We start from the raw sequence: 20,697 nt of genomic DNA, 5'->3' as shown, positions 1-20,697 counted from the left end.
ACCCGAAATTCCCACTTCAGGATCGTGATGTCGCTTAACGTTTCACTTGCTAGGCAAGAAAATGTTAAAATAATCTTAATCTAGCAATAGCCATAAAAACTGATCCCAGGTTAATGTAGGCGATCCAACTTTTTTGGTCAACATATAATCTCTCCACCACCTCTTGGCGGAATCCGTCATCTGAAATACAGCAAAATCGACCCCATTGGTCTCAACTATACCCATGTTTCGCAATACCTCATGGCAGCGGTCAAGATAATCCTGTGGGTCCTCAGAAGGTGTATCACTGAAGTGAACTGGAAAGAGCTTAATAAAATTATCTTGTCTCAATAAGGCCTCAGAAGACATGGCGGGCCTATCACTGGCTTGTGCCGCAACAACTGGCTAAACTACCCCAACTGACGGGGCTACTGGAGCCTGATATTGGGGAGTCATCTGCTCCGGAGCGAGAGTACTGGGAGTTTGTGCTCCTCCCCCAGCCTGTGAGATGACTGGTGCCACTGAAAATGTACCATTCTGGGCCACGCCCTCCATAAGACTCACCAAATAGACTAGAGCATCCTGAAGCACTGGAGTAGCTATGAATCCTTCCGGGACCTCAACTAGTCCAATTGGTATAATATGAATTGGAACCTCCTCTTGAAGATCTTCCCAAGGTTCTACAACAGGTGATGCTGCTTGAGCTCTAGACAGAGCTCTACCTCTACCTCGGCCTCGGCCTGTAGCGCGACCTCGGCCTCGACCTCGACCTCTACCCCTGGTCATAGTTGCCACCCGGGGCTCTGGTCCCTGTCCATTGGTAGATGTATTACGTGTTCTCACCATATATGAGAGAATAAGAATAGAATGATTCAATCATCGATGATAGAATAAGATTGCACAACAGAATAAGAAAGAATTGATATTATTCCTAAACTTCATAGCCTATGAAAGATAAGTACAGGCGTCTCTGTACCAATCCTTCAGAATCTACTAAGCTTGCTCGTGACTCGTGAGACCTAAGTAACCTAGTGCTCTGATCCCAAGTGTCACGACCCGAAATTCCCACTTCAGGATCGTGATGTCGCCTAGCGTTTCACTTGCTAGGCAAGAAACTAAGTAACCTAGTGCTCTGATACCAAGTGTCACGACCCGAAATTCCCACTTCAGGATCGTGATGTCGCCTAACGTTTCACTTGCTAGGCAAGAAAATGTTAAAATAATCTTAACCATTTTTTAAGAAAATTACATTAAACAGAAGTCAATTACAAAAATAAAGTATGGAAGACCATAACTACCGAATCATAATAATACATCCCCGAATCTGGTGTCACAAGTGCACGAGCTACTAGAATAATACAAATAAAGGTCTGGATAAAATTCAAGTTGTTTGAAAGATAATACACATCTAAGATAAGATAGAAGGGGACTTTAGAACTGCGAACGCTGTGCAGTTATACCTTAAGTCTCCTCTGCGTAGCTGAACCCGAGCAAGTTTATGGTACGCCGCTGGTACCAACTCCAAAATCTGCACAATAAGTGCAGAGTGTAGTATGAGTACAACTTACCCCATGCACTCTGTATGTGTCGAGCCTAACCTCGACGAAGTAGTGACGAGGCTATGATAGGACACGTACGTAAACAACTTGTACAAGTATATACAAATACGAAGCAACAACAATAAAACAATAACACTTTATAAATTTGGGAGGGAACATGCGAATGGGAATGATATAATAATTTCAGCATGAGAAGTATCACTTAGCAGCTAATTAATTCATCAACAATAAAATGAGCAACTGAAAATGGCACGGCACCACCCTTCGTGTTTTTACTCTCATCCCTCCCATAAACTGATAACTAAATAATAATAATAATTGGCACGATATGATCCTTCGTGCTTTTACTCTCTTTTGGCACAGCATCACCCTTCATGCTTTTACACTCTTTGAAAATGGCACGACATCACCCTTCTTACTTTTACACTCAAAAATGGCACGGCAACACCCTTTGTGATTTTACACTCTTTCTTACCATGTCAATGATAGTATAAATAATAAAAATGGCACGGCATCACCCTTCGTGCTTTTACGCTCTTTCTCAGCATATTCAACAATAATTAAATCAATAAAAATTTCATGAGAAATGATCAAATAATAAATAATTAACTTAAACAAGAATATCTTAATTAAATAAGCAATTATTTAAAATGAATAAAATCCTCCAGCATGCTTTGACTCAACCACAACCTATAAGTACTCGTCACCTCATATAAACATTGTACCCACACATTAAATTACATAGCAAATAGACAATTAAATCCTACTCCCTCAAGTCAAGGTTAACCATGACACTAACCTCGCTTTGCAATCAAATTTAAGATTTCAATAAACTTTTGCCTCACGAATTCGTGTCCAAAATTCTCAAATCTAGTAATAAACAATTTAATATACTCAATACAAACCGTAGGAATTAATTCCATATGAATTTACTAATTTTTCGGATTAAAATCCGAAATGCATCTCAAAAATCAACAGTGGGGCCCATATCTCGAATTTCAGAAAAAATTATGAAATTTGAACACGCGTTTTGAGACGAGTCCAACCATATAAAAATTATCAAATTCCGATATCAAATGGACCTTCAAATCTTAAATTTTCATTTTTGGAAAGTTTTACAAAAATTCCAATTTCTTCCCTCTAAATCCGAAATAAATGATGAATATAAACATGGATTTATGAAATATAATCACTATATGATAAAGAACACTTATCCAATTCGAAATCGTGAAAAACTCCTTTGAAATCGCCCTTAAACCGAGTTCTAATTGTGGGTTTGTGAAAAATGGAAAAAATCCCGTTTGGGTATGTTTAATCAATGGGCGTCAGGCCTTCTTCGCGTTCGCGATATGCAGCAGTCCAATTGGCCTTCGTGTTTGCGAGATACCCTTCGCATTCGTGAAGGCTTACATCCACCAGCCTACGCGTTCACGAGCCTTTCTCCGCGTTCACGAAGAGTATTACTCAATTCCCCTCCCCCAGGTTCCATAAGCTACACGTTCGCGAAGGGCAACCCCCCTCTACTTCGCGTTCGCGTAGGGTAAAATCCCACCCAGCCCGTTCACTCTTCGCATTCGCGAATGCGAAGAAGGAAACCAGACGACAGCTTTAGCTAAGTAAAAACCAGATTTTCTAAGTTCCAAACCACGTGTAGCCTATCCGAAATTCATCCAAGCCCTCGGGGCTCCAAATCAAACATGCAGACAAGTCCAAAAATATCATACAAACTTGCTCGCGTGATCAAAACACTAAAATAATGCCCAGAACTACAAATCATACTCCAAATCAAATGATATTTTCAATAAAATTTTCGAATTTCTATTTTAACAATCGGGCATTTGAATCACGTCAAACCAACTCTATTTCTCCCCAAATTTGACAGACAAGTCATAAATATAGTAACAAACCTATATCGGATTCCAGAACCAAAATATGGACCCGACATTAACAAAGTCAAACATTGGTCAATTCTTTAAAGTCATTAAGCCTTTAAAGTTCAAAATTTCGAAAACATGGGGTAACTCGAGCTAGGTACCTCCGAATTAGATTTCGGGCATACGCCCAAGTCTCAAATTGCGATACGGACCTATCAGAACTGTCAAAATACTGATCGGGGTCTGTTTGCTCAAAATATTGACCAAAGTCAATCCAATTAAGTTTTAAAGCTCTATTTCATATTTTAATCAATTCTTTACATAAAAATTTTTCGAAAAAATTTACAGGTTGTGCACGCAAGTCGAGGAAAGTTGAATGGTACTATTTAAGGTATCAGAATATAGAAATAATTATTAAATTTAAAGATGACCTTTTGGGTCATCACACTCGACCCCGACGAACTCTGCGAACTTCGAAATCATGCGGATGAGCTTGTAAATATATGGGGAAAGTTGAATTGGGCACACCCGATAGTAATGGTAAAACTCTTCAGCCAGGGGTAGAATATGAAAAGAATAACCTATAAAGAAGGGGTAGGACTAGAAGGTGCAGTACCTAGGGTGATGTATTTGTACCACGCCCCGCCCCGCTGGGATGATGTGTATGTGGGCGGGAATTTAAAATTTAGCCATAAACTTGGCGATGGCCGCCTATGTCATCAGCGACGCCAAAATTTCGGGGTCATCTTCTGGCATCTTTGAGAAATCTGACATATCTTTCTCCTTACGAGGAATTATTTCCTCCACCGTAGGAAAGCTGTCATCTTCAGCAACCATGGCCACTTCATCATCGTGGGGGGGGGGGATGCGAACCGCCAAGGGAACAGGATCAGGCACTCTCCCTGAATCATTTTTGCTCATTTTTATGTCGAGAAAACGCAAAGCGCAGAAGAGATATAAAGATATTTGAACTAGTGAAAATAGGAATGTAAGGCTGAAGGTAACAAAAGCAACAACAATGAAAGAAGGAAAGAAGAGATGAGTATTAAATGTTCGAAAAACAGTAAAAAAAAAACAGGCAAAAGGTCTTATGTCCCTATTTATAGGAACCTGGGCACCACGATCGAGAATATAAACCGTCAATGCCACGCACGGATATCGAAATGACATAGGGACTAAAAATGACCCAATACATCGAGAAAAGGCGTAATAATGACTCGTGGCATCGTGATGTCAATCTGAATCAGCGTAACGATAAGTTATGGTTCACGAAGCACCACTTTATCACCTCGCCAAGAATGTTACTACTCGACCTGCTCGCTTAAAAACTCTCAAAAGACAACTAGCGAAGTCTGCTCACCGAGGTCGTCTGAGAGACGACCCCGGTAATCGGAGGGACTAACTGTATGGATCAAAATCTGCCTAAGGGCATTCAACACAAAGTGATATTGCCATAGGTAATTTGGCCGAGGTCGACTAGTAACTAATGGGATTCATTGCCGAGCAACCAATTATGGCCGAGGTCGAGTATCAGAGGGAGCAGTAACGGCAAGTTTAGTAATAGAACCTTTAAGAGAATATTCTGTTAGATATTCTTTATACTTGTACGTTTAGGTTTAGTTGAGGGCCTGCCCCTATAAAGAGAAAGAGATAGATCAGATGAGGGGATCGACTGATAAGAACTTCCTAGACAAAAACAGACTCTCTACATTTTTTACAGCAGATCCAAGAAAGGCTCCAAAATTCTTGTATCTATTTGTCATCCGTCATAGTTAGAAGAGGAACCATTTTATCCCATTCGATATTAGTTGAATCATTCTCCCTATTTAATTCAGTGCCATTCGATCTAATTAAATGCTAGATACTCCTCTTCCATTATTGATATTGGTATATTAAATTCACATCTTAAGTTATTATTATCAGCTAGGCTTAACCCCTCATTAAATAATTCAATTAGTTTAGCCAAAAATAATTATGTTTTGGTCAAACAATTATTATGCCAATTAAGTCAAAACTATTCCAAGAAGGAAAATTGTCATTAATTACTCATTTAAAGACGAAAAGGGAGCAATTTAGTCAAACATCCATTATAAAATTAATGCTATTAACTATTTGTTGTGATTGTCATTAAGTGATTCTTTTGTGATTTGTTGTGTTGTAATTACGAAATATAATATTTGTTTTATTATCAAACTTAATATTTTCTTTTCTCTAAACTCGTAGGCTTATAATACTAAGAGGAAGTTCTGGATTTTACTCTTATGGTATTTTGGAACGTTTGGAATGATGGCCAAATATTGATGTCTACCAAGGAAGAATTCTCTTCAAGCTCATAGAAGAATTGTATGTAAATACACATACTATATATGCCTTTATTATTTATTCTTTTTTTTCTTGTCCTGAAATTTTAAGCTAAAAATATTAATTTCAGGACAATTCAAGACATTTTTATCCTGAAAAATTTAAATTCAAAACGCACTGACTAGTTCTTAAATAGTAGCCCTTTAGAGTGGATATATGGTGTCATTTCTACTCAAGGGGGTGGGGTATGGTCTATAATCGTTTTCGAAATAATTAAATTTAATAGTTTTAAAATTGTTTGGGCAGATTCCAATATATGGCAATTTCAGATAAACGGCAAAGGATTATGCCTACGGCCCAAGATCGTGAAATGGGCCAGAAACTTGATTATCAGAAGCTGTTCTTCTTACAAACCCAACTAATTCTTTCATTAAAGGAGAGGTAAATTTTAAATTTTACAGTATTGTTTTAATTTTTTACCTTTTAACTTTATTTACTTACTCAAAATATTGTATTTAGGTTGATGACAAATATCAATATTCTTGTGAGAACAAGGATAATCGGGTCCATGGGTGGATAAGCCCAAATCCACGAACCGGATTTTGGATGATCACACCGAAGGCTATGTGCACAGATAGCCAGTAATAACACATGTATTTACTTTTAAGGCACTGTTTTAAATTTATTTAGTCTTTAGCCACTGCTTTAATAAATTTTTACCTGCCCGGACGAAAATACCCTTCTGCTATATAGGATTTCGCTGATACATACGCTCCTTATTCACGATCAGCAGCAGCTCAAACTTACGTGCAAACTTACGTGCAGAGAATTGTTGTGATCGTCCAAAATTGCAGAAGCTTCTCTTCCGATTTCAAATTTTTGTCTAAGTTCAGAATTCAACTTTCTCGTCCAAAATTCACCATAAAATTACAGTAAGTTCTAAAGTTTCAGATATCTCTATATGCTTTTGTGTGTTTGTGTGAATTTTTATTTCGTTACTGAAGAATAATATGCTAGGAATTTATTTTTTTTTCTTTTCTGTATTGATAATGTTAAGGACATTGCGTCCTTAACTCTGTGATTGTTCTGTCAATATTGAGGACATAATGTTAAGGATTTGGTATCCTTAATATGATTGTTGGTCTAAAAAATATTAAGGACAAAGTGTCATGTATTTTGCAACTTGTATTAATAAAGTTAAGGACACGATGTCCTTAACTTCATGACTGTTGTTCTAAATATTAAGGACATAGTATCCTGTATTTGCAAATTGTATTAATAAAGTTAAGGACACAATGTCCTTAACTTCATGACTGTTGTTCTAAATATTAAGGACACCATGTCCTTAACAATTTTACTGCACACATCAAAGTGAAGGACACCATGTACTTAACATTTTCACTGCACACATCAAAGTTAAGGATAGCTTGTCCTTAACATTTACACTGCAGATATCAAAGTTAATGACAACTTGTCCTTAAAATTTTTACTGCACACATCAAAGTTAAGGACAACTTGTCCTTAACTTTTACAATGCACACATCAAAGTTAAGGATACCATATCCTTAACTTTTACACTGCACACATCCAAGTTAAGAATACCATGTCCTTAACATTTTGACTGCACACATTAAAGTTAAGGACATAGTGTCCTGTTTTTGCAACTTGTACTAATAAAGTTTAGGACATGATGTCCTTAACTTCATGACTACTGTGTAAAAATTAAGGACATAGTGTTCTATTTTTGCAACTTGTACTAATAAAGTTTAGGAGATGATGTCCTTAACTTCATGACTACTGTGTAAATATTAAGGATATAATGTCCTGTATTTGCAACTTGTATTGCTAAAGTTTAGGACATCATGTCCTTAACTTCATGATTGTTGTATAAATATATCCTGAATTTCCCATTTTCTTGACTTGCAGGATGGTTATAGTTGCTTTTAATGGTAGATGGACTGCAGACTATAAGTATCTTGATCATCAAACAAAGCTTGTTCTAGTACCTGAGGCAATTCGATTTGAAGATTTCATTAACCAGGTCTTTGAAGTTATTGAATTGGATAGAGACAAGTTTGAAGCAATGATATGGTTTGATATCAATATGGGAACAAGCAAGGGAATCCTTGTATCCAAAGATTTAGATCTTCACACATGTATAGAGTTACTAAAAAGACATTCACTCTTCAAGGGCTGTCGTTTCATTGTTGATATTTCGGAAAGAGTTTTTGATTCTACAAGCACATTTGAACATGTCAATACAGAAACTCAACAAGACAATCAAGACAAATGCCAACAGATAATGGAAATAGATGTGGTTGAAGCTCAACCAATAACTGAAGAGGTGTTCAAACATTTGATTCTATTCAAGTAGAGGGATAAAGCATTATAGAGATTGACAACGAACAAGCTTTGGGTATTCAAGTCTTAGAGAGTGCACCGGTAATAGAAAAAGTTACTGAAAAAACCTTTACTCAACTAACTAGACGAAGCTCAAATTCGAAACAAAAAGAATCCCCAACTACGATATTAAGAGAAAATGCTTCGTTGGATGAAATAAAAGTGGGATCAATATTTGATAAAAGAAAGAGTATAATTAACTATTTTTTCAATATAGCAATTAAAGGATATTTTGAATTCAAGGTTGTTAGATCAAGCTCAACAAGAAATTCATTGAAATGCAATGATGATAGGTGTGGGTGGTGTGTGCGTGCTTTCAGAATTAAAGATTCAACACTATTCAAGATAGTAAGGAATGAGAAAAATCATGACTGTTCAGTTAACACTATGAAAGCTGATCAAAGGCATGCAACTTCAAAGTTGATTAGTGGTTACATTATCGACAATCTTCGAGACCCAAGTTTTGAAGTTACACCAGCCTTTGTCATGGCATAAATGCAAAAATTGCATGGACTAGATATTGGTTATCCCAAGGCGTGGCGTGCTATTCAACATGCTTCAGCTTTAATAAGAGGAACTCCTGAAGAGAATTATGAATTATTGTCTTCATACTTGTATATGATGAAAAGTAAAAATCCGGGAACATACACTAACATAAAGATAGACGGCAATAACAGATAAACAATCAAAAAGAGTTTATTAGTCTGTTTTATAAACTTTAGGACATGGTGTCCTTAACTTGGATGTGTGTAATGAAAATGTTAAGGATATGGTGTCCTTAACTTTGATGTGTGCGGTGAAAAAGCTAAGGACATGGTGTCCTTAACTTGGATGTGTGCAATGAAAAAGTTAAGGACAAGGTATCCTTAACTTTGATGTGTGCAGTGAAAAAGATAAGGACATGGTGTCCTTAACTTTGATGTGTGCAGTGAAAATGTTAAGGACATGGTGTCCTTAACTTTGATGTGTGCAGTGAAAATGTTAAGGACATGGTGTCCTTAACTTGGATGTGTGTAGTGAAAAAGTTAAGGACATGGTGTCCTTAACTTTGATGTGTGCGTTATAAAAGTTAAGTACATGGTGTCCTTAACTTTGATGTGTGCAATGTAAAAGTTAAGGACATGGTGTCATTAACTTTGATGTGTGCAGTGAAAAAGTTAAGGACATGGTGTCCTTAACTTTGATGTGCATTGTAAAAGTTAAGGACAAGCTGTCCTTAACTTGGATGTGTGCATTGTAAAAGTTAAGGACATGGTGTCCTTAACTTTAATGTGTGCATTGTAAAGGTTAAGGACAAGTTGTCCTTAACTTTAATGTGTGCAGTGAAAATGTTAAGGACATGGTATCCTTAACTTGGATGTATGTAGTGAAAAACTTAAGGACATGGTGTCCTTAACTTTGATGTGTGCATTGTAAAAGTTAAGGACATGGTGTCCTTAACTTTGGTGTGTGCAGTGAAAAAGTTAAGGACATTGTGTTCTTAACTTTGATATGTGCAGTGAAAATATTAAGGACATGGTATCCTTAACTTTGATATGTGCAGTGAAAAAGTTAAGGACATGGTGTCCTTAACTTTGATGTGTGCAGTGAAAATGTTAAGGACATGGTGTCCTTAACTTTGATGTGTGCAGTAAAAATGTTAAGGACATGGTGTCCTTAACTTTGATGTGTGCAGTGAAAATATTAAGGACATGGTGTCCTTAACTTTGATGTGTGCATTCTAAAAGTTAAGGACAAGTTGTCCTTAACTTTGATATGTGCACTGAAAATGTTAAGGATATTTTGTCCTTAATTTTGATATGTGCAGTGAAAATATTAAGGACATGGTGTTCTTAACTTTGATGTGTGCATTGTAAAAGTTAAGGACAAGTTGTCCTTAACTTTGATGTGTGCAGTGAAAATATTAAAGGACAAGATGTCTTTAACTTTGATGTGTGCAGTGTAAATGTTAAGGATTTGGTGTCCTGTATTTTTAACCTTCTGTTAAACTGTATTTTCAGGTTTCTTTATATGTTTTATGCATATGGATCATCAATAGCTGGTTGGAATCATTGTAGACCAGTGATTGCTGTTGATGCAACTTTTTGAAGTTAAAATATCGTGGTGTTTTAATGATTTCAGTTTCAAAGGATGCAAATAACCAAATATTCCCACTAGCCTTTGGAATTGCAGAATCTAAAAATAACAATTCCTATGAGTGGTACTTTAGTGAGCTTCGTAATGCAATTGGGAGCCGTGACAATTTAATTTTTTTAACGGACTGGTATCAATCTATTGCACATGGCATTACAAAGGTATATCCTGAAAGCCACCATGAGATTTGTATCTATCATGTGGAGCAGAACCTAAAGCAAAGGAAAATAAAAAGTGAGGTCATAAAACTTTTCCAAAGTGCTGCAAGAGTATACAGGCGCAAAGAATTTGATCTATACATGTCAGATATAGCAAAAGTTGATAAGAAGACTTTTGACTACTTGATGGAAGAACCATCGAAAAGGTGGGCACGTTCTTGTAGTCCACGACGAAGATATGACATGCTCACAACAAACATAGTTGAGTTAATGAATTATGTGCTATTAGAAGCAAGGGAGTTGCCTATATTAAGAATGATGGATTTCATCCAAGTGAAGTTACAACATTGGTTTTATGAAAGAAGAAATGAAGCAGAATGAACTTTTTATGACGTTTCTTGTTGGGTAGAAGAGTAATTGAAGAAAAAGATAGATTTAGCTTTTACTTTAAATGTTGTATAATGTTCTTACTTTAGCTTATTATTTTAATGATAATTTAACATAATGTACTAACTTATAGTTTTTCAACTTTGAAGATCTTCCCTGTTGATTCATGGAGTTCTAGAGTTGAGGAAGAAGGAATTACTTTCTTGGTGGACTTAAACAAAAGAACATGTGATTGTTTTCAGTTTCAATTTGATGAATTATCATGTATACATGCAATTGCAGCTATCGAGAAGAGAAACATCAAGAAGTCCAATTTCTGCTCGGACTGGTACTTAAAGGAATCTTGGCTGAAAATATATGAAAGACAAATACATCCTGTAGGACATACGGATTCTTGGATTGTACCAGAGAGTGTTAAGTCACAAATTATTAAACCTCCAAATTTTAAAGTCCCGCTAGGTAGAAGGCAGAAGAAAAGGCATATTCCAGCTACCGAATCATCAAAAATAACATTCAAATGTGGTCGATGCAGAAGAATTGATCATAATAGAACATCTTGTATATATTCTCCGGCAGTCCATCCATTTTCAAGGAAGCATAGAGAATAATAGATATATCCACTTATGTTTATCTACTCTTTTAAGTTTTTGCTATAAATTGGATTCATTTAGATTGTTTTTATTTGAGCAAGTAAACATTAGCAGATGGTTATATAAAAGATGTCCTGAATTTTCTAAGTTTCTTTGCGCTTACGTGCTCTTTGTTTCTTTTTCTTTTTCTGAGAGTTCAATTTACCTTTGTCGGATCAATTATTATTTATGGAATTTTATTCTTGCCGTAAGTTAACAAGAAAGTCCTTTTCTTTATATAATTTGATGCCTGCAGTTTGCTACATCTTTATTTTTAAAATGAGATTGGTACAAGTAAAACTTAAGGACATAATCTTTTACAAGTCCTGGAAATTTTAAGTATGAATCTAATATTAAGGACATAAATTTCTAAAATGTCCTTAACTTATGGAAATCTCAGATTATTATCTAGATTTCCAGAAGTTCAGGACATTTAAGAAAAATATGTCCTGAATATTATTTTCATCCTTCAACAAATCAGGACGTTTATGAACATAATGTCCTGAAATTCTCCAACAATCAATGTATCTTTTGCTATATCTCTGCATATTTAATAAAAAACTGGCAATTTAAAATGGACAAATCAGTAGTTATAAAACTTGACATATGCAGCTTGCTAAACACAGCTTGCTACATCTTATTTTTAAAATGAGATTGGTACAAGTAGACTTTAGGACATAATTTTTTAAAACGTCCTGAATATTTGAAGTATGAATCTAATATATAGGATATAAATTTCTAAAATGTCCTTAACTTCTGAAAATCTCAGTTTATTGTCTATATTCCAGAAGTTTAGCACATTTAAAAAAATATGTCTTGAATATTATTTTCATCCTTCAACAAATAAGGATGTAGTTAACAGATTCAAAAGTTCTACAATAATCAATGTGTGTTGCTTTGAATTTCTAAAAACTTCAAGACAATTTAATCAAAGATTGGCCCTTTAAAACTGTGAAAAAATGGACAAATCAATAGCTAACAGAAAGAAAGAAATTAATAACACGATGCCTTCATATTACTACTGAAACTGTAATTTAGCATAGCTGTGACCAAATAATTATGCTATGCAAATAAAATAAAGTGCCTTGTGATAATTTACAGGATATTTCAGAATTCATATGGATTCTTTATAATAATTTTATACCAATTTCACTACAGCTGACTTTTTTTACAACTACACTACAGCTCCTTTGGGCAGGAAGTTTCATTTTCACTATCATAGTCGTCGCCGACATTTTTTGGTGGTGTATCATAATCAAAATTTCTTTTCCACTCTCCATGTTTTCAAAGATTTACTGCAAGTTCTTTTCTGAAGTTTGATATGTCCTCAGGTTGGAATTTCTCCACATCCTTTCCCATCATCAACAACTCCACATACTTGATTAGGAATGCACCACAATCATTCCTAAGAAAAATATGGAGTCAATTAAATAATATCTTTAATAAAATAAATCGAAAGTACATATAAATTATATAGCAAATGACAACACATACGATCCAATTTGGTGTGGTGATCTTTGCCACCGAATATCAAATTTGTTGAATGCATTTCCAAAAGACTTGTGATTTTTCTCAAACTGTGAGAACTTTAGCAAGTGGGGGATCATGCGTGCATACATTTCAATGTGTTTCATTCCTTGCTCATATGGCTCACTATATATGGAATCATACACATCAATCTTTCTCTCATTCAAGTCCAATACTCCCAAAAGAAAATGTGTCGCAACATCATTATCTTCTGAAGGAAGCCGACATGGAAAAATGATATTGTCAACCTCTGTCCAAGCAATTCCATATCTACGATTGTCACCCCACACATATGGTGTGAGAACCAACTGATTATCATCACACCAAAATAAATCTGAAGCATCTTCATTGAAATCCTTATACACAATTAGCATATAGTTATCAAAAAGTATATCTGTAGTTGTGCAACGAAAAGGATGGGCGCAAGGGTGGTAGCATTCCTTCTTTCTCAAATAATACAGGGCAATGTCAATATGCTTCATAAAAAGGCAAAAAAAGAAAAAAAATCCATCAGTCATAAATAATTAAAAAATAATAAATTAAGAAGAAAGAAAACAAATGCCTTGTAAATTATCAAACCTTATCATCAAGTACAAAGCTACTATCTGCAAGCTCAAGGAAGAATATTTTGCTACTGATTTTTTGATGGTACAATTTATATGGATTCTTTCTCACACCATTATCCTCGGCATATATATCAGTTTGTCCCCTGAAAATTTTGAAAATATCAAAGTTAGAAAGTTTATAAGTTAGTCCTCAATTCCTAATTAAGGACACTAAGTTCTGAACTTACAGTAACAAGGTCATAAGTTTAGGACACTTGGTCCTGAAGTTAGAGTTGCAAATTCAAAATTTAAGGACAGGTAGTCCTTAACTTACAGTTACAAGTTCAAAAGTTAAGGACACTTGGTCCTGAACTTAGATTCACAAGCTCATAAATTAAATTCCTAAACTTAGAGTAACAAGCTCATAAGTTAAGGACAATTGATCCTGAACTTAGAATGAAAGTGCAAAAATTAAGGACACTTGGTCCTGAAGTTAGAGTTGCAAATTCAAAAATTAAGGACAGGATGTCCTTAACTTACAGTTACAAGTTCAAAAGTTAAGGACACTTGGTCCTGAACTTAGACTTACTAGCTCATAAATTAAAGGACAATTAGTCATGAACTTAGAGTAACAAGCTCATAAGTTAAGGACAATTGGTCCTGAACTTAGAGTGGAAGTTCAAAAATTAAGGACACCTGGTCCTGAAGTTAGAGTTGCAAATTCAAAAATTAAGGACAGGTAGTCCTTAACTTACAGTTACAAGTTCAAAAGTTAAGGACACTTGGTCCTGAACTTAGACTTACAAGCTCATAAATTAAAGTCTTGAACTTAGAGTAACAAGCTCATAAGTTAAGGACAATTGGTCCTGAACTTAGAGTGGAAGTTCAAAAATTAAGGACACTTGGTCCTGAAGTTTGAGTTGCAAATTCAAAAATTAAGGACATGTAGTCCTTAACTTACAGTTACAAGTTAAAAAGTTAAGGACACTTAGTCCTGAACTTAGACTTACAATCTCAAAAGTTAAGGACACTTAATCATTAACTTAAAGTTACAAGCTCAAAAATTTAGGACATTTAGTTATGAAGTTAGAGTTGGAAGCTCAATACACTTAGTCCTGAATTTAAAATTACAAGTTCAAGACACAAATGTAAACAATTAAGAAATAATGAATACATTTAGGGACTTACACTTTTTTGCGACCTTTCCTTTTCTCCTTGCCCAACCACATGTACCTTCTTCAATAAGTTTTCATCATCTTTGGCATAATGAAAAATACATGTACGAGTATATTTTGATTTTATCCAGCCTATATACTTGGGAGTATTTTCATTGGGCGCCATCGATGTTCCTCTTTTTCTTTTCTGTTCAAAAGGAGATTTCAATTGCACCCTAAGCTTCTTATTCCTTTTCCCTCGACCAAGTTCTTCTTCAACATTTTCTTCAACCTCCATAGACAAACCCTCATCAATGCTCATTTGTGTAGTCGTAGGAGTAGAAGTAAGAATAGCAAATGATGGACCATCAAAACCAATACTATCTCTCTTCCTTTTCCTAGTATATTGGTTAACAACTTCATTTTTATTTTGCTGTGCAAGCAACACTACATATACATTAGTTTGCTGCAAGTCGTCAATTCTATGACAAATTGTCAAATGAAGAGATAAAAACTAAGGACATAATTTTTGAAATGTCCTGACAATTTGAATTATGAATACAATATTAAGGACACAATCAATACCTGTGTTGGCCACGTTGCCTTCTTATATTTCTTTAATAGACAATGGAGCTGACATATTGCTTGCATTTTCTTTATCTTGCAATTGTTCTCCATGTTCTTCGATTGCAAGTTCACAAGATTCTGCAAAATATTTACATGAGGTAACATAATTAGTACTTGTTACTAATCTTTGATTAAAACAAACATGTATAAGATGAAAAAAAACTCCATCTAACCTTTTGCAACTGTCAAGATCATGCCAGTTAAATCATTATCTTGACTGGCATTTTTTTGGCTTCCAATATTATCTGTAAGAGAGAGAGGTGTAGAGATATCATATGTTCCTTCTATACATTTATAAACAATCTCACTTATTCTTGTTCCTTGGGTATTTTCTATGTCTTGAGATTGTCCTCCACTTCTCTCTTTTGAAATTTCATCATCTTGATAGTCTACTCCATCTTGTGTAGTCGGAGGAGTAGGAGTAAGAATAACAAATGATGGACCATCAAAACCAATACTATCTCTCTTCCTTTTCCTAGTATATTGGTTAACAACTTCATTTTTATTTTGCTGTGCAAGCAACACTACATATACATTAGTTTGCTGCAAGTCGTCAATTCTATGACAAATTGTCAAATGAAGAGATAAAAACTAAGGACATAATTTTTGAAATGTCCTGACAATTTGAATTATGAATACAATATTAAGGACACAATCAATACCTGTGTTGGCCACATTGCCTTCTTGTATTTCTTTAACAGACAATGGAGCTAACATATTGATTGCATTTTCTTTATCTTGCAACTGTTCTCCATGTTCTTCGATTGCAAGTTCACAAGATTCTGCAAAATATTTACAAGAGCTAACATAATTAGTACTTGTTACTAATCTTTGATTAAAACAAACATGTATAAGATGAAAAAAACTCCGTCTAACCTTTTGCAACTATCAAGATCATGCTAGTTAAATCATTATCTTGACTAGCATTTGTTTGGCTTCCAATATTGTCTGTAAGAGAGAAAGGTGTAGAGATATCATATGTTCCTTCTATACATTTGCAAACAATCTCACTTATGCTTGTTCCTTGGGTATTTTCTATGTCTTGAGATTGTCCTCCACTTCTCTGTTTTGAAATTTTATCATCTTGATAGTCCACTCCATCTTCTTTCCTTGCAGCTTCAAAAGATTCTGTAACATTTACAATTAATACTTGTTACTAATAGTTTACTAAAACTAACATTCAACATGTCATGAAAATTCCATCTAACCTTGATTGGCATCATTTTGATTTCCAAATTTCTCTTTAAGTGAGAGAGGTGTAGATAGATCATATATTTCTTCAACACATTTGCATACAATCTCACTTATACTTGTTTCCAATGAATTTTCTAAATCCTGAGATTGTACTCCAGATTTACAAATTATGTCTGTTATACTTGTCTCTTTTGGATTTTCCTAGTCTTGACATTCCATTCCATCTTGAACTTGCACTCCATCAAAATATTCTACACACATTTGTAATCACAAAAAAGTTTATATGTATTATGCTACTGAATATAAATTTCAATGATAACAAATACAAAAACTGTATCTAACCTTTCCCAATTTCGATGCCAATATCGATTTCATCTTCTAGATGCGCATCTCTATAATCGCTTTCATAATGATCTTCTACATGCACATCTATATTATCACATTGATCATCAACTGCATCTTTGCTAATTGGAATACTAGGTTCTCTCTCTATGGTCCTTTCATGAGGTTTGTCAAGAAGCTTCAATAAAGTATCAATCTTTGATCCTAGGTTTTTCTTTAAAGCCTCTGAGATAGTATTTAAAATAAGAATTAGAATGTTAGCTGCTTATAAGTTACGGACATTGGTCCTTAACATAGAGGTACAAGCTCACAAATTAAGGACAAGTGTTCCTTAACTTAGAGTTACAAGAACAGAAATTAAGGACATGTAGTCCTAAACTTAGAGTTACAAGTTAAAAAGTTAAGGATAGGTAGTCCTAAACTTAGAGTTACAAGCTCACAAATTAAGGACACTTGATTTTTAATATAGAGTTACAAGCACAGAAATTAAGGACGGTTAGTCCTGAACTTAGAGCTCCAAGTTCAAAAAATAAGGACATGTAGTCCTGAACTTAGAGTTATAAGTTAAAAAGTTAAGGACATGTAGTCCAGAACTTAGAGTTACAAGTTAAAAAGTTAAGGACAAATAGTCCTAAACTTCAAGTTACAAGCACAGAAATTAAGGACAGGTAGTCCTGAACTTAGAGTTCCAAGTTAAAAAAATAAGGATATGTAGTCCTGAACTTAGAGTTACAAGTTATAAAGTTAAGGACATGTAGTCCTGAACTTAGAATTACAAGTTAAAAAGTTAAAAACAGGTAGTCCTGAACTTAGAGTTACAAGTTAAAAAGTTAAGGACATGTAGTCCTGAACTTAGAGCTACAAATTAAAAAGTTAAGGACAGGTAGTCCTAGACTTAGAGTTGCAAGTTAAAAAGTTAAGGACAAGTAGTCCTAAACTTCAAGTTACAAGCTCACAAATTAAGGACACTTGGTCCTTAACTTAGAGTTACAAGCACAAAAATTAAGGACATGTAGTCCTGAACTTAGAGTTACAAGTTAAAAAATTAAGGACAAATAGTCCTAAACTTCAAGTTACAGAAATTAAGGACAGGTAGTCCTGAACTTAGAATTCCAAGTTAAAAAAATAAGGATATGTAGTCCTGAACTTAGAGTTACAAGTTATAAAATTAAGGACATGTAGTCCTGAACTTTGAGTTACAAGTTAAAAAGTTAAGGGCAGGTAGTCCTAAACTTAGAGCTACAAGTTAAAAAGTTAAGGACATGTAGTCCTGAACTTAGAGCTACAAGTTAAAAAGTTAAAGACATGTAGTCCTGAACTTAAAGTTACAAGTTAAAAAGTTAAGGACAGGTAGTCCTAAACTTCAAGTTACAAGCTCACAAATTAAGGACACTTAGTCCTTAACTTAGAGTTACAAGCATAGAAATTAAGGACATGTAGTCCTGAACTTAGAGTTACAAGTTAAAAAGTTAAGGACATGTAGTCCTGAACTTAAAGTTACAAGTTAAAAAGTTAAGGACATGTAATCCTAAACTTCAAGTTACAAGCTCACAAATTAAGGACACTTGGTCTTTAACTTAGAGTTACAAGCACATAAATTAAGGACAGGTAGTCCTGAACTTAGAGTTCCAAGTTCAAAAAATAAGGACATGTAGTCCTGAACTTAGAGTTACAAGTTAAAAAGTTAAGGACATGTAGTGCTGAACTTAGAGTTACAAGTTAAAAAGTTAAGGACAGGTAGTCCTAAACTTCAAGTTACAAGCTCACAAATTAAGGACACTTGGTCCTTAACTTAGAGTTACAAGCATAGAAATTAAGGACATATAGTCCTTAACTTAGAGTTCCAAGTTCAAAAAATAAGGACATGTAGTCCTGAACTTAGAGTTACAAGTTAAAAAGTTAAGGACATGTAGTCCTGAACTTAGAGTTACAAGTTCAAAAGTTAAGAATAGGAAGTCCTAAACTGAGAGTTACAAGCTCAAAAATTAAGGACATGGTGTCCTTAACATAGAGTTACAAGCACATAAATTAAGGATATTACCTTGATGTCATTTTGAATCCTTTTTTCTGATAAAGCTATTTTTTGATGTATTCTAGTACATTCTACCTCCATATCCTTTTTGAACTTCTCCGATAATCTCTGAATCAAAAACCATAAAAACAAAAAATCTCTTAAGCAAAAATAAGCAAATAAAAAACTAATGGTATTCAAAGACAGAAAACTTACGTTAACAATTTCCTTTAGCAAGACTTCATCAAATTGTGTTGAAGGCATTGAACTTTGATCTTGAGACAATGGCACATGCACACTAGTGGGCTGCGCATCTACTTTAGAAGAAATAAATGGTACCATCTCGAGCAACTGATACAACTATTAAATAAGAAAAAAAAACGTAAGTATTCAGAACTAAAACACATAAACAAAAAAATAGCTAGTAATCCTGTTAACTTACTTTTTCATTATGGAAGTACTTTTTACATAGGGTGCCATAATGTGGAGATTTCATATCTGAATAACATAGCATCCGAGGGAACCCACATTCTCTGAAGTTCACAAATTGTTTTTCCTGAAAATTTGGGAATACTTCCATAATCCAAACATAGAAGGCGAAAGGGAAGCCAAGTATAGTATAACTGTCCTTCTCTTTATATTTCTCTTTCTCATTCTTATTCTCATTGTCTAAAGTATTTTGTTTGGGCTTCAAGCAGCTCTTCAATGATTTTAGTAACTTTTCATAACTAAGAGAGCCCCAATTGAAAGAAGAGCAGAGTTCATCGTCATTTACGATTTTCATTACCCGCTCAGACACATTCCGATTCTTGCGCTTCCCCATCAACACAGATTCAACAAAATAAATTATTGCCAACTTCACTGCATCGTCATGGCCGCCTACAAATGATGCAGTTGTACCATATGGGTGACTAGTAATAAAATACCACAAATCGCCTAACTCGATTCTATCCTTTCCAGGGAAGTGGACTTTCGAAAGCCTATTCTCTCTTTCATGTAAAACTTTGAAGTCCACTGAAGAAGAATATTTCAACCCAGTAATTATCTGGAACGCTTCACGTGTAAACTTCACTTCATGATCAAAAACCTTGAATGTCATTGAATGTGAGTCATTGCTTACGATTTCTGAAAGCAACACACAATGAATAAGTCTACCACAGAACTTCACACCTTGTAATCGGAAAAAGTTTTCGAAAACACCATCCCTCAACTTCTTCCATTGCGTGTTCGACAAGAAACTTTTTATTTTTTCCTTATACTGAAAATCTCCTTTCCAATAGCTCATCGAATTACACCAATCATCAAACTCGAAAACACGATCTCCTTCCATTAGCACACTACAAAGAAGGAAATAGAACGTAAATATTAGGACTATTTTTCTGAAATGTCTTTAATATTTAAACTACAAAACTAAAATCCAGGACCTAAGTAGATGCATCTTTAATAGAAGAGAAGTAAACTAAAATTAGCTTACAAATTCTTAGGACTATTTTTCTGAAATGTCCTTAATAATTAAACTACAAAACTAAAATCCAGGACCTAAGTAGATGCATCTTTAATAGAAGAACAATAGACTAAAATTAGCTTACAAATTCTTAGGACTATTTTTCTGAAATGTCTTTAATATTTAAACTAAAAAACTAAAATCCAGGACCTAATTTGATGCATCTTTAATAGAAGCACAATTAACTAAAATTAGCTTATAAATTCTTATGACTATTTTTTTAAAATGTCCTTAATATTTAAACTAAAAAACTAAAATCCAGGACCTAATTAGATGCATCTTTAATAGAAGCACAATTAACTAAAATTAGCATACAAATTCTCTAAAAAAACTAAAATCCAGGACCTAATTAGATGTATCTTTAATAGAAGCA

At 34.5% G+C, this 20,697-nt stretch overlaps 1 pseudogene; it reads left to right on the top strand.

The window, feature by feature from the left end:
- Positions 1 to 4,593: 4,593 nt before the first annotated feature.
- The window catches only part of LOC142168268 (uncharacterized), a 97,447-nt pseudogene continuing 81,343 nt past the window's right edge, over positions 4,594 to 20,697 (top strand).

Source organism: Nicotiana tabacum, chromosome 13, assembly GCF_000715075.1.
Source record: "Nicotiana tabacum cultivar K326 chromosome 13, ASM71507v2, whole genome shotgun sequence".
Classification (NCBI taxonomy): Eukaryota; Viridiplantae; Streptophyta; class Magnoliopsida; order Solanales; family Solanaceae; genus Nicotiana; species Nicotiana tabacum.
Note: the sequence above shows the minus strand (reverse complement) of the source record. Positions and strands in the feature narration are given on the sequence as shown.